Source organism: Bos indicus x Bos taurus, chromosome 3 (genome assembly GCF_003369695.1).
Source record: "Bos indicus x Bos taurus breed Angus x Brahman F1 hybrid chromosome 3, Bos_hybrid_MaternalHap_v2.0, whole genome shotgun sequence".
In the NCBI taxonomy this organism is placed as follows: domain Eukaryota; kingdom Metazoa; phylum Chordata; class Mammalia; order Artiodactyla; family Bovidae; genus Bos; species Bos indicus x Bos taurus.
Window position 1 is genome coordinate 100,797,510 of NC_040078.1, and position 16,074 is coordinate 100,813,583.

The window sequence follows — 16,074 nt, forward strand, 5'->3', positions numbered from 1 at the left end:
TCTCATACCTCTTTGTTATTCTTCATGCCATGAGAAATTTAATATTTCTTTTAGACTCCTTGTTTACAATCTCATGTTTCCTTCTTTTTAGGCCACATTCTGAATTTATTTTCCTATCTACCTATTTTTATTCAGAATTAACTCCTCTTCAGAATCCATATGAAACAATATGATTGCCATTTTGTTAAAATGAAGAATATGCTTTCAAATCACCAAATATTTATTTAGAACTACTCAGTCCAACCCCATGCTAGGTAATACCATGGTGAATAGATGAGAAGTAGAGGGCTGTTACCTCCCAGATGGTCTCCTTAGGAAGCAAACTGTATACCTAGGAAACAGACTAGTATCTGCTAATGCTATGAGGATGTGTCAGAGTATTTTCCCAACCTCATTATTAAGATAGCAGTCTTTCCAGTTACCCATTATGAAAATCCCAAATTCATCTCTAGTTATTCCTTTTATTACTTGCTTCTAATCAGAAACTAAGCTCTTGATTTTAAACCTTCAAAGACTTTAGCATCTTCTTCTTCCCCTATGCATCTGTCAGTTCAATCCTCTTCACTTTTGCCTTGAATGAATTATTCTTTTTGCCCTCCTTTTCACTTTTCCTGATACACAACTCTAATCGTATAGCTTATACAAAGAGCTGGCTCACTGGGAAAGATCCTGATTCTGGGAAAGCAAAAGAAGAGAAGGGAAGGCAAAAGGAGAAGAGAGCAGCAGAGGGTGAGTGCGTTAGATAGAATCATTGACTCAATGGACATGAATTTGAGCAAACTCCAGGAGATAGTGAAGAACAGGGAAGCCTGGTGTGCTGCAATTCATGGGGTTACAAAGAGTCGGACACAACTTAGCGACTGAACATTTCTTAAAAACTTTTTGTGGCTCCCATTTATTTCAGAGTTGAATCAGAAATTCTTTAGACAGACAGCTAACGTCTGCTCTATTTTTCTAGCCTTATCTTCAGGTATTCTTATGCACATTCTTATGCACTCTGTGATTTCCTAATTGTGTTCTCTTGGACAAGTTATTTGACCTCTGGGCTTTGGTTTCCGCTTTTGTTAAATGAGGAGAATGGATCAGCTTAGAAATCATACGGAATTAATGTTGAATAGTTTTTAAATGATCAGGTTTGAAAAATATATTATCTCAGGGTGTGTTTGCATTGTGTGTGTGCACGTGTTGTTCAGAATAAATGGGAAGCATTTAAAAATGATGGATTAAAGTTCACCTTTTTGATTTTATCATTGTAATACTAGTGAGTAACTAAATGAAAGAGTGTCAATAGAGCCGTCAAAGCAAATTTATAACACTTGCACGTTGGTAAGGGGATCTTAATATTGTTTTCTCTTCTCTGTTCTATGCTAGAAAGTCTGATGACTTATGAATTGAGTCTGAGTTCTAATGTCATATAACCAGAAAGTTTTTGTTTAAAATAAAGGTGGAATCAGCTTCAGTACTATTTATGTTCTTGTCTGTGGATAGTGACATAGTATAACCCCAGAAAGAAGGTGATTTTTAAGAAATTTATTGAGATATAATTGACATACAATGTAAGATGATTGTTAATATAAACAATGGGTACCAATTACTGAGCACCTGTTATGGGCCACTGTTGATCATATTCCTATCCCACCCACATGTTTTACTTTCTAGATGTCTCCCATTCTCAGCAAATGGAATTACCATTCATCTGTTACTTATGCCAAAACCTTAGGTGTCATCTTTAATATTTTTCCTTTATACCATACTTCAAACCTTCAAGTAGTTTAACATTATTTTTAAAATATGCCCTGAGTCTGACTACCACTTATTAACTCCATAGCCACCATCCTACTTCAACACTCTTAGTTGATCTCCCAGATTCCTCTCTTGTTCCATGGTAGCCAGTTTGAACTTGAAAAAGGTAAATCAGATCATACCATCCACCTCTGCTGAATTTCCTTCTATGACTTTTTGTCACTCTTCAAATAAAGTCTAAACCCTGGGCTTTGATGTTGAGATGTGTGCATACAAGACCTTAAATGAGTTGACCTATCTGCTTCTCTGACCTTATTTTCTTCTTCTTTTTTAATGTAGACCATTTTTAAGGTCTTTATTGAATTTGTTACAATATTGCTTCTGTTTTATGCTTTTTGGCTATGAGGTTATGTTTTTTGGCTACAAGGCATGTGGGATCTTAGCTCCCCGACCAGGGGTTGAACCTGCACCCCTTGCATTGGAAGGCAAAGTCTTAACCACTGGACCGCTAGGGAAGTCCCTGAGCTTATTTCTGATCACTCTTTCCTAGCTTATACCATCCTAACCACCCTCACTGGCCTTTTTGTTTTTCAGATACACCAACCTCTTTCATACTTCAGGGTCTTTGTACTTTCTTTTCCCTTTTCCTGTAATGTCTTTGTTCCAGAATCATTTAGCATGCTTCTTCTGAGATATCCCATCCTCAAAGAGACTTTTGTTGACTAGCCTGGCTAAAATAGCCATCCAGTATCACTCTTTACCCCCTCGTTATTATGCTTTGTCTACATCATTCTTACCGTCTTTGAAAATATCTTGTTTATTTGTTTACTTTTTGTTTGTAGCCTTCAGATAGGGTGAGTTCCTTGAAAGTACTGTCTATAGAGGCAGATGCTAGATAGAAGCAAGCCAGTTAGCATCACAGAACCTACAAAACCTACAGTTCAGCTCTGGAACTGAAGGTGGATGTCAGGCTTGGCCTGAAAACAGGAGGACTATTGAAAGTCTTTTCAGGGGTAACTGGGCCTAAAAGTCACCATCTCCATTCATTGCAATTAATCAGTTAAGTCTCACTTACCTCAACAAGAGGTGAATTTTTATTTTTGGAAAACAATTGAACCATACATGCTTCATACTAGGTAAGCATCTAGTATGACAGCTGATGGAGAAGGAATGTTATCCTAAGAAGAGGGAAATGAAGGGACTGTCTGTGTACTGAATGGTGAGGCTCTTGAGACTTCGAGTCCTCTTCTGTCCTTTGACTCTTAAGCAGGTAGGAATCATCCCCATCCCACCCACACCTGCCAGGAAACTGGTGGATTTGGAGAAACTGAAGAGCCCCAAGTAAAAGAAGAAAACTTTGAAGTGTAACCAGCAAAAAAACTAATTATTATCTTCTAAATATGCTTCTTCTAGGAGAGGTTTGAGAAGGAAATCCATCTATGAAATAAGAATAGTATACTATAAAATAGGAGTAATTAGAAAGCCATAAAGATTCTTGAAAATTTTAAAATATGATTATATGTTTATATATAGTTTCATATGATTATTTATTTATGGCTTTATTTAAAGCATTTGATTGGCCTGCCAAGGAGATAAAGAGGAAATCATCCATTAATGGTGAAAAATCAAAGATGGAAAATAAGAGAGAAAAGAATTAAAAAGTAAAGGATCAATCTAGGAAGTCTGTTTTTGACTAATACAAGAACATTTTCTACAACCAAGGGGCATGAACTTCCAAAGTGAAAGGGCCTCCTAAGTGCCCAGCACAATGAATGAAGAAAAAGACCCATCCCAGAGCATATAGTTGTGAAATTTTAGAATATGGGTAATAAAAATAAGATTCTAAATACTTCTACAGCATAGGGGTGGAGAGAACCAGAGGCCATATATAGGACTGAAAATTCAAATGGTATCAGACTTCTCAAAACCAGCTCTGGGGGCTTCCCTGGTGGTCCAGTGGTTAAGAATGCTCCTTGCAATGCAAGGGACACAGGTTTGATTCCCCAGTCTGGGAAGATCCCACATGCTTCGGAGCAACTAAGCCCATGGGCCACAACTACTGAGCCCATACACTGCAACTGCTGAAGCCCTTGCGCCTAGAGCCTGTGCTCCTCAATGAGAGAAGCCATCATGATGAGCAGCCTGCACACTGCAGTGAAGAGTAGCCCTCACTCGTGGAAACTAGAGAAAGTCCACGTGCAGCAACGAAGACTCACAGCCAAAAAGTAAATAAATAAATCTTAAAAAAAATACCAAAACCCAGCTCTGGAAGCTCTACCAGTAGAACAGTACTTTCTGAGAGAAAATTATTTCTTACTAAGAATTCTTTATCCAGTCAAACTACCAGTCAGGCATGAGAGTAAAGACATTCTCAGACATGCATGGTTTTGAAAATGTTACTTCTCGTGAGCTGTTTCTTATGAAGCTGCTGGACTATGTGTCCCATCAAAAGTAAGGGGGCAAACAAAACAACAGATAAAAATGAAAAGGCATAAGATCTGGAAAGAAGGGTGATAGCAAGTCCAGGGTGACTGCTGGGCAATAGTCTAGAGAATAAGTAGTCTAACTGGAGTGGGAGGATCAAGAACTTCAGGAGAGATATTGGGCAGTGGAGTCTGAGGAAATAACTTATAGATTCCCAAATGTGTTTGACAGGATGGACATTCATGTTCAGAAAAACTTTGCAATTCTATTGGAGGCTTTGGGGAACAATTCAGTCCAGTCAGTTCAGTCGCTCAGTCATGTCCGACACTTTGCAACCCAATGATCACAGCACGCCAGGCCTCCCTGTCCATCACCAACTCCTAGAATCTTCCCAAACCCATGTCCATTGAGTTGGTGATGCCATCCAGCCATCTCATCCTCTGTTGTCCCCTTCTCCTCCTGCCCCCAATCCCTCCCAGCATCAGGGTCTTTTCAAATGAGTCAGCTCTTCACATCACGTAGCCAAGGTATTAGAGTTTCAGCTTCAACATCAGTCCTTCCAATGAACACCTAGGACTTATCTCCTTTAGGATGGACTGGTTGGATCTCCTTGCAGTCCATGGGACTTTCAAGAGTCTTCTCCAACACCACAGTTCAAAAGCATCAATTCTTCAGCACTCAGCTTTCTTCACAGTCCAACTCTCACATCCATACCTGACCACTGGAAAAACAATAGCCTTGACTAGACGGACCTTTGTGGACAAAGTAATGTCTCTGCTTTTTAATATGCTATCTAGGTTGGTCATAACTTTCCTTTCAAGGAGTAAGCATCTTTTAATTTCATGGCTGCAGTCACCATCTGCAGTGATTTTGGAACCCAAAAAAATAAAGTCAGCCACTGTTTCCACTGTTTCCCCATCTATTTGCCATGAAGTGATGGGACTGGATGCCATGATCTTAGTTTTCTGAATGTTGAGCTGTAAGCCAACCTTTTCACTCTCCTCTTTCACTTTCATCAAGAGGCTCTTTAGTTCTTCACTTTCTGCCATAAGGGTGGTGTCATCTGTATATCTGAGGTTATTGTATTTCTCCCGGCAATCTTGATTCCAGCTTGTGCTTCTTCCAGCCCAGCGTTTCTCATGATGTACTCTGCATAGAAGTTAAAGAAGCAGGGTGACAATATACAGCCTTGACGTACTCCTTTTCCTATTAGGAACCAGTTTGTTGTTCCATGTCCAGTTCTAACTTGCTTCCTGACCTGCATATAGGTTTCTCGGGAGGCAGGTCAGGTGGTCTGGTATTCCCGTCTGTTTCAGAATTTTCCAGTTTATTGTGATCCACACAGTCAAAGGCTTTGGCGTAGTCAATAAAGCAGAAATAGATGTTTTTCTGGAACTCTCTTGCTTTTTCCATGATCCAGCAGATGTTGGCAATTTGATCTCTGGTTCCTCTGCCTTTTCTAAAACCAGCTTGAACATCTGGAAGTTCGCGATTCACATACTGCTGAAGCCTGGCTTGGAGAATTTTGAGCATTACTTTACTAGTGTATGAGATGAGTTCAGTTTTGCAGTAGTTTGAGCATTCTTTGGCATTGCCTTTCTTTGGGATTTTAATGAAAACTGACCTTTTCCAGTCCTGTGGCCACTGCTGAGTTTTCCAAATTTGCTGGCATATTGAGTCCAACACCTTCACAGCATCATCTTTCTGGATCTGAAATAGCTCAATTTCAGGAATTCCATCACCTCCACTAGCTTTGTTTGTAGTGATGCCTTCTAAGGCCCACTTGACTTCACATTCCAGAATGTCTGGCTCTAGGTGAGTGATCACACCATCGTTATTATCTTGGTTGTGAAGCTGTTTTTTGTACAGTTCTTCTGTGTATTCTTGCCACCTCTTCTTAATATCTTCTGATTCTGTTAGGTTCATACCATTTCTGTCCTTTATCGAGCCCATCTTTGCATGATATGTTCCCTTGGTATCTCTAATTTTCTTGAAGAGATCTCTAGTCTTTCCCATTCTATTGTTTTCCTCTATTTCTTTGCATTGATCACTGAGGAAGGCTTTATCTCTTCTTGCTATTCTTTGGAACTCTGCATTCAGATGCTTATATCTTTCCTTTTCTCCTTTGCTTTTCGCTTGTCTTCTTTTCACAGCTATTTGTAAGGCCTCCACTGACAGCCATTTTGCTTTTTTGCATTTCTTTTCCATGGGGATGGTCTTGATCCCTGTCTCCTGTACAATGTCACGAACCTCCATCCATAGTTCATCAGGCACTCTATCAGATCTAGTCCCTTAAATCTCTCACTTCCACTGTATAATCATAAGGGATTTGATTTAGGTCATACCTGAATGGTCTAGTCATTTTCCCCACTTTCTTCAATTTAAGTCTGAATTGGCAATAAGGAGTTCACGATCTGAGCCACAGTCAGCTCCTGGTCTTGTTTTTGCTGACTGTATAGAGCTTCTCCATCTTTGGCTGCAAAGAATATAATCAGTCTGATTTCAGTGTTGACCATCTGGTGATGTCCATGTGTAGAGTCTTCTCTTGTGTTGTTGGAAGAGGGTGTTTGGTATGACCAATGTGTTCTCTTGGCAAAACTCTATTAGCCTTTGCCCTGCTTCATTCCATACTCCAACGCCAAATTTGCCTGTTACTCGAGGTTTTTCTTGACTTCCTACGTTTGTGTTCCAGTCCCCTATAATGAAAAGGACATCTTTTTTGGGTGTTAGTTCTAAAAGGTCTTGTAGATCTTCATAAAACCATTCAACATCAGCTTCTTCAGCGTTACTGGTTGGGGCATAGGCTTGGATTACCATGATATTGAATGGTTTGCCTTGGAAATGAACAGAGATCATTCTGTCGTTTTTGAGATTGCATCCAAGTACTGCATTTCAGACTCTTTTGTTGACCATGATGGCTACTCTGTTTCTTCTAAGGGATTCCTGCCCACAGTAGTAGATATAATGGTCATCTGAGTGAAATTCACCCATTCCAGTCCATTTTAGTTTGCTGATTCCTAGAATGTCAACATTCACTCTTGTCATCTCCTGTTTGACCACTTCCAATTTGCCTTGATTAATGGACCTGACATTCCTGGATCCTATGCAATATTGCTCTTTACAGCATCGAACCTTGCTTCTATCACCAGTCACATCCACAGCTGGGTATTGTTTTTGCTTTGGCTCCATCCCTTCATTCTTTCTGGAGTTATTTCTCCACTGATCTCCTGTAGCATATTGGGCATCTACTGACCTGGGGAGTTCCTCTTTCAGTATCCTATCATTTTGCCTTTTCATACTGTCCATGGGGTTCTCAAGGCAAGAATACTGAAGTGGTTTGCCATTCCCTTCTCCAGTGGACCACATTGTGTCAGACCTCTCCACCATGACCTGTCTGTCTTTGGTGGCCCCACATGGCATGGCTTAGTTTAATTGAGTTAGACAAGGCGGTGGTCCGTGTGATTGGATTGGCTAGTTTTCTGTGATTAAGGTTTCAGTGTGTCTGCCCTCTGATGCCCTCTCTCAACACCGACTGTCTTACTTGGGTTTCTCTTACCTTGGACGTGGGGTATCTCTCCACGGCTGCTCCAGCAAAGTGCAGCTGCTGCTCCTTACCTTGGATGAGGGGTATCTCCTCACAGCCACCCCTCCTGACCTTGAACATGGAGTAGCTCCTCTCGGCCCTCCTGTGCCCGCGCAGCCTCTGGTCCATGGATGTGGGGTTGCTCCTCTCGGAGCAAGTTGGGTAAACAAGTCTGGAATTTAGAGGAGAGGTTCAGGATGATTTTATCACTTAATAGTTAAGGGACCTTAGATAAGTTATATAACCTCTATAACCTCAGTTTTCTCATCTGTGAAGTAGAAAAGAATAATAGTACTACTGTACCAGGTTGGTGGTGCTGCTAAAAATTCAGCCTCTATGCAGTGGTGCTGAATCAAATCTTGGAGACAGTTTTGGGAAGAGGAATAGCTTTATTTCTTTGCCAGGTAAAGAGGGACACAGGAGGCTCATGCTCTGGAAAAACCTGTGTGTCCCAATCCAGGGAGAATTGGTGAGTTTTATAGCAACGGTTCAAGGGCAGGGTTGCTGATAAGGATCAAGGTGTGTGCAGGGCTTGTACTTCTTTTATCTGGCCTTAGGTGGTCTTCTCTTGGTCTTCTTGAGGTTAATCAAACTATGTTCTCCTCTGGAATGAAGAATGCTAACATCTTCCACTTGGTGGAAATTTTAGTTCTGTAGAAGGGCTCAAAGATACTATGTTTTATCTCTTGAGGTGGAAGCAGGACCCTGCCCCAAAACTACTCTTTGTTTCTCTCTCTTTTCTGGTTTAAAATAATTTTTTATTGCCCAGGATATTTTTTTATTGTGTCTTCTTTTGTTTATTTTCTTTTTTAATATCTATAAATTCAAACTTGCCTTTGTCTTGAAAAACAACAAAGCTTTTATATCACTTGCTAACCTGGTCTCATTTAAAAAGAAAGATGGAAATTATCTTGCAAGAGTAAAATTTGTGTCACAAATGATACAAGTCTAAGTCTAGTGGAACTAAAAGGAAACAACAGCATTGTTGACAAAATCATAATTTGCTAGTAGCATTTGCAGAAAAAAAGCCCTTGCAAATTTCTAAACAACAGTAAACTTTGTTAAGAAATTCCTAAGTGTTTTTTAGGTCAAAAAGAGAATGAGATTAGTAAAACTCTATGCCTTGAGTTTGAATAAAATAGTGGATTTGAGAATTACTAGAACTACTTGGATATATAAAAACAGGGTATAGGTTGGGTCATGCTCACAATGGTCTCAAGTTCAAATAAACTACTGACAATACAAGTCACACGCTTTCCCAGGGGCTCTTTTCCTTCAGTAGGTACTGGCAGTAATCGTGATTAGTCATTTTCCAATGTAGGTGCCTAGCTCCAAAGCCAGAACATGGCAAAGGAAGAGAGATGGAATGAATACCTTAAGAAATTGTGCGGAGAAAAAATCTCCCCTTTTTTCATGGCTCTACTTTTCCTCATGCTTAAGGAAATGGACTATTTAGGGTGCCAGAGTGGGACTCCTCAGGTGAAATGTTTTCAGGTCTGCTAGACCAGCTGGACACCCAGTCTGCAATTTTCGTCAGTGCACCCACATCTTTCTCTTCGGCAATTTCTTCTGACTGAGAGCTATGGTCCCTGCTGCTGTTTCCTATCAAACATGATCTCCCCCTCTTCTGGTGGGAAAGGGCTGTTGCAGTGAGAACTGTCTCTTGAACTACTCTGAATTCATGTTGTGCATCCAGAAGAATCTTTTCCATGTCTCCATTGTGGATAGAGGATGAGGAGGGTACCTGTTCTAGCCCCCTATTTTCCCCATTGTTATAATCATTGCCATTGCTGCTATTCCTGGGGCGCTGTGCCCAGGAACTGTTGAGGCTGGCTGGCAGAGGCAGAGGCTGTTCACCTTCCACACAGTTGTTATTGTTGTCGGGGGGCGGGGGCTGTTGGGGCAGCTGGAAGAGCTGCAGCCCCAGAAGGATTGGTAGCAACACTATCCTTTGTTTCCTGACTGCTCCTCCCTTGTCTCAGCATCCCCTCCCTTCCCAGATTAGCAACTGTTTGAAAGGCTTGTGTGCCCAGGGTCCTGCTTGCTTTTATGGAGATGATTAAATGAAATAATGTCCACAAACAACTTATCGCAATGCAAGGCACTAAATCTTAACTATTATTTTTTATTATTGTTGCTGTTATAATAATCTGAAGCATTATATATTGAGGCTCTATAGTATAACCTTTAGCGTTAAGGATTCAAACAACAATAAATAGATAACTTGTTAAGCAAAAAAAAAAAAAAGAGTTAAGGATCTACTTCTGACTGCCACTTAATCGGTCTTCATGTCTGTAAAATGGAGAGAGTAATAGTACCTACTACATAATATCTTCATAAAGATTAAATGAGGTAAATCCTGTATTTAGAACAGTGTCTGACACATAAGTGCTCAGTAAATGTTATCTACTATTATCATTATTTGTCCGTGAGCTCCTTAAAGAAGGATTTATTTATATTTATTTCTATGGCCCCTCAGTTCAGTTCAGTCGCTCAGTCGTGTCCAACTCTTTGTGACCCCATGAATCGCAGCACGCCAGGCCTCCCTGTCCATCACCAACTCCTGGAGTTCACTCAAACTCATGTCGATCGAGTCAGTGATGCCATCCAGCCATCTCATCCTCTGTCGTCCCCTTCTCCTCCTGCCCCCAATCCCTCCCACCATCAGAGTCTTTTCCAATGAGTCAACTCTTCGCATGAGGTGGCCAAAGTACTGGAGTTTCAGCTTTAGCATCAGTCCTTCCAATGATCACCCAGAACTGATCTCCTTTAGGATGGACTGGTTGTATCTCCTTGCAGTCCAAGGGACTCTCAAGAGTCTTCTCCAACACCACAGTTCAAAAGCATCAATTCTTCGGCGATCAGCTTTCTTCACAGTCCAACTCTAACATCCATACCTGACCACTGGAAAAACCATAGCTTTCACTAGACGGACCTTACTTGATCCTTATTGCCTGGCACTGTGCTTATATCTATGTGACAGGCAGTGAAAAAAAATTAAGTGTTCTGTTTATCCATGGAGAGTACAAGTATTTGCACATAGTATTTCTTGGGTTGAATTGGGGAAGAAATAAATCATTGGGAGAGTGTTGTTTCAAAAGTATGGTCACGTAAATTGAAGTTTGTGTTTGTATTTTGCTATTTTGGCATGAGTTTATGAGTAATTGTAGGCTAAAGGATAAATTTGGGAAGGAGGAAGAAGCTTTTTCAGTGCTTGGGGAGACAATCTATATACTTGGGTTTGTGGATTTTAGTTCTCTTCTGAACTTCCTGGGTTTACAAACAAAAAGCACGCTGGGGACATTTTGAAGTCACTGCCCATATATTTATTAATAGCTCTGCCTTTGTCGGGAGACTTGGTATTTTGCTGCTTGTATGACTGTTTTGAGCTATGTGGTTTAAAATTTTCTCTGAAATAAAGTACAGAATGAATTTATTCTTAGTCTCATTTTATTTTTCAGTTGTTATTCAAGATAGAGGATATTTTTCTCTCAGAAATCTAGGATGTTTTTATATTTATTAAACTGGTATAATATTTATAAGCAAGCAGATCTCATTTTAACTTTTTAGATATTTGTATTGTTTTACTAATAAAAAGTAAAATTTGAACATGAACTTGATTCATCCTTATGTTATTATATGTAGTGCTATTGATATAACCTAGTGATGGCTGAGGCATGTTTATTCTGCCTTTAGCAATCTTAAAATTGGACTATAAAAGCTATGGGCAGAAAAGAGAAAACCAGACTGAACCAGCTCTGCTCATTGTCATCTGATGTGAGCTCTGGTGGTTAATGTCAGTTCAGCTGAGTTTTCCTTATGAGTTTTCATATCTAGGACCCAGTACAACCAGTTTTCCGTGATGTAATACCTCTAAAACACGTTTGAACTCCAGCAAACCTTAATTACCCAAGGATATTACTCCTTTTTTTATGGGTCTGGATTCATAGCTCTTTTGGGACTTTAAGATTTGAGCTGTTTCTGTCTCTTCTCCTTTTTGGTTATTGGTAATTTTTTCTAGTCCAAGAGAGAGTGTTGGTATCTTTGCTTTATTTGGGAGTAAAATGCAAAGCAGTTCCTTTTAGTGCCACACATTACAGCTTAGTGGAATCTGGTGGAGTATGTTCCAGGGCCTTGCCTTCCAAAATTATGTGAGGAAATAAGATAAAAATATATTCAAACTTCTGGAAAAACTTTTTTTTTTTTTTTTAAGAAAAGTAAACCAATCTAAGTAAGTTTCAAATGCAGACATTTTAGAAAGCATATTATTATAAAAATCATGCCCACATTCTAATATTTTGCTATAGGTTTATTTCAGGCCTCTTAATTGTTTTTACCAAACTTTGGAGTCAGACATTTTTCCGGAAAGACCAGTACAGGTCAGAAAAACTTTTATAATAAGAGTCCTGTTTTTACTGCTCAAAGTTGGCAGTAGAAGGGCTTGTAAAGCAAACTAGTCAGATTTTCATTGGTTTGCAGATAGATAGTTCTTTTTTATGAATCAAAAATAAAATTATTCTTGATCTACTGGCCTTTTTCATACATACCGATTATCACAGAACAAAACATAGGCTTTTGAGCCAAATGGATCCATTTTCCAGTACCTTCTCTAGTCTTTGTCAAGTCACTTAAATACCCTGAATCTTATTTTCCTAGATGATAAAATAGGGGTAATTTCATATCAGGTAGTATCTATAAAACACCTAGCACAGTTTCCAGGTATGTTGCAGGTGAGCAGTACAGAGTAATTTTCTTGACAGCTTTGATGCAGTGGCTGCATTTCTCTTCCTAGGTCCTGTTATGCGGAATTGAAGAGGTCCCACTCAAAATAGTAGTGTCAGTGTTTTGTTTTGTTTTGTTTTGTTTTTTAGAAGGAGGATAGATGTGTTTTAGACTGTTACCATACCTCTCCCTTATTCTTCTATTTAGGTAATAAACTTTTGAGAAGGGATAACATTTAAACTTTAGTGTTTAACTCTGAGCTTTATACATGACTATGAGTTCAATAAATATTTGACCTACTAGATGTAAATACCACCAAAGAAAATAACGTTATTATTTTCCTTATGCTTCTTTACAAAGAGTCAAAACCCCAAATCTATCTTAGATCTGTGAACATTATAACATAAAATAGTGACCCTTAGATTTTTTTGATTGTTAGTTTTCTAGGACCGCTGTAGCAAATTGCCACAAACCTAATGGCTTAAAATAACAGAAAATTATTATCTTACAGATCTTACTGGGCTAAATTCAAGGAGGGTTGTATTCCTTTCTGAAGGCTCTAGGGGAGAATCTATTTTCTTACTTTTTTCAACTTCTAGCGACTATTTTGCATTCCTTGGCTTGTAGTCCCCTTCCATCGTCAAAGCCTGCAGTGACCCGTTGAGTCTTTTTCATATTGTAGCCCTCTGATATTGACTCTTATGCCTCCCTCTTTCCACCTTTGAGGACGTTTTGTGGTTACAGTGCACCCACTTTGCTAATCCAGGATAATCTCCCTAATTTAAAGTCAACTGATTAGCAGCCTTAATTCCATCTGCAGTTTTTAAAATTTATTCTACTTGCCATCCAACATAGTCACAGGTTCTAGGGACTAGGACATGAACATCTTTGGATATCTTCTGTCTCCCATAGAATCCCATTAGGAAAACATTTTTGAGCCCATCCCAGGTGCTACTATCAACCCATATTAAATATTAGTAAACATTTCTCTTTTTTGTATAAAAAAAAGTAAAATTTTCAATTTTCTTCCCATACTTCCATGAATAATCTCTTTCATATGCTAGTTTTAATAGAGTCTTGAAAGGTTCTGCTTTGCAATAAGAATTTTAACTTAATTGGACTCTAAATATTTACTGAACACTAATTATTCCAGAAAAACATCTATTTATGCTTTATTGACTATGCCAAAGCCTTTGATTGTGTGGATCATAATAAACTGTGGAAAATTCTGAAAGAGATGGGAATACCAGACCACCTGACCTGCCTCTTGAGAAACATATATGCAGGTCAGGAAGCAACAGTTAGAACTGGACATGGAACAACAGACTGGTTCCAAATAGGAAAAGGAGTACGTCAAGGCTGTATATTGTCACCCTGCTTCTTTAACTTATATGCAGAGTACATCATGAGAAACGCTGGGCTGGAAGAAGCACAAGCTAGAATCAGGATTGCTGGGAGAAATATCAATAACCTCAGATATGCAGATGACACCACCCTTATGGCAGAAAGTGAAGAGGAACTAAAAAGCCTCTTGATGAAAGTGAAAGTGGAGAGAGAAAAAGTTGGCTTACAGCTCAGCATTCAGAAAACTAAGATCATGGCCTCTGGTCCCATCACTTCATGGGAATAGATGGGGAAACAATGGAGACACTGTTAGACTTTGTTTTTCTGGGCTCCGAAATCACTGCAGATTATGACTGCAGCCATGAAATTAAAAGATGCTTACTCCTTGGAAGGGAAGTCATGACCAACCAAGACAGCATATTAAAAAGCGGAGACATTACTTTGCCAACAAAGGTACATCTAGTCAAGGCTATGGTTTTTCCAGTGGTCATGTATGGATATGAGAGTTGGACTGTGAAGAAAGCTGAGCGCCGAAGAATTGATGCTTTTGAACTGTGGTGTTGGAGAAGACTCTTGAGAGTCCCATGGACTGCAAGGAGATCCAACCAATCCATTCTAAAGGAGATCAGTCCTGGGTGTTCTTTGGAAGGACTGATGCTGAAGCTGAAACTCCAGTACTTTGGCCACCTCATGCAAAGAGTTGACTCATTGAAAAGACCCTGATGGTGGGAGGGATTGGGGGCAGGAGGAGAAGGGGATGACAGAGGATGAAATGGCTGGATGGCATCACCGACTTGATGAACGTGGGTTTGGGTGAACTCTGGGAGTTGGTGATGGACAGGGAGGCCTGGCGTGCTGCAATTCATGGGGTCGCAAAGAGTCGGACATGACTGAGTGACTGAACTGAACTGAATTATGAATAACGCAGTGTTTTGGGTATATATAGAGAAACAAAACTATAAGATGTATTTAGTCCAGGTGGGCTAACTTAAAATCTTATTAGCTTATAAGCTGTTTCTTAACTCATATTCTAATCCAATGCATGTTGAGTGGAGCTTGAAGGGGGGCTCCTTTTAACCTAGGACAGGGCCTCAGATTCCTCTATTGGATCCTGTGCATCTGCTGGCAGATGAAGGAAGAAAATATGGAGGATGATGTTGAGGTTTTTAATGGGACAGGCCTGAAAATGATATAATCACTTCTATCCCTGTACCACCGGCCAGAACTCAGTGTTATGATCTTAACCAGTTGGGAAATGTAGCCTACTTCAGGAGGAAAAGGGAAGTTAACAAGTAACCATCTCTTCCATACTCTTCCATCTCTGCCCTCAAGAGTCCTCTAATTGAGTGAAAAGGTGGACATAACTAAAACATGTAGTAGGCAAGCCTGGTTAGTGTTACGGTAGAGTTTAAATGGAGTAATTTGAGTGTATAGGGAAGAGAAAGATTAATTTTGATGAGAAAGATGGACTTATTCCAGCAACAAAATGGAAGTGGAAGTGGGAGAATTCAGGACATATTTAGGAGAAGCTGGTTATGTAACTACAGTAAAACATCGAGAATGCAGATGGATGTAATAAAGAGAGGTTTGGGTCAGATCATTAAGACTGTTGAATAACATGCTAAGGAGTTTGGACTTATATCAGAAGCTCTGAGCTGCCACAACAATTTTTTTGAGTAGCCAATAGCTTCTTAAGTGAACAGGTTGTGTCTTACTCGTTTTTATAGCCTCTTTATAACTATACGGAGAGGTATTATAACATCATGGTTAAGAGCACAGACTTTGGGAATTCCCTGGAGGTCCAGGGGTTAGGACTCTATGCTTGCACTTCAAGGGGCCCTGGATTCGATCCCTGGTAGGGGGAACTAAGATCCCCCAAGCCACACGGCACGCACCACTCCCCCACCCCCACCCCCACCCCCGCCCGGGCCCGGGCCAAAAAAAAAAACACAGACTTTGGAACCCACTGTTTAGATTTGACTCCTGACTCTGCCACTTGTTAGCTGTGTGACTTTGGACAAGTTACTTAATTTCTCTGAGCCTCAGTTTCTTCATCAATGTATTCAGGTTAATAAAAGTATTACTTCTTTGGGTTATTATGAGGATTAAATGAATATAACATAAAGTGCTTAGAACAATGGTAAGCACTCTTTGAGTTAGTTCTTATAATTGTTATGATCATTACCGGTGCCTGGCACATAGCTGGCACTCAGTACTATTTGAGTGTTCAGAGTTGTGTTTTAAATTATCCAGCAAGT

At 39.8% G+C, this 16,074-nt stretch overlaps 1 protein-coding gene and 1 pseudogene across 5 annotated transcripts in view; one reads left to right on the forward strand and one right to left on the reverse strand.

The window, feature by feature from the left end:
• TESK2 (testis associated actin remodelling kinase 2) overlaps window positions 1–16,074 on the forward strand; it is a 139,281-nt gene that overhangs the window by 75,924 nt on the left and 47,283 nt on the right. The gene's annotated exons all lie outside the window — the stretch shown is intronic.
• Window positions 8,522–16,016, reverse strand: LOC113882547 (annotated as a pseudogene).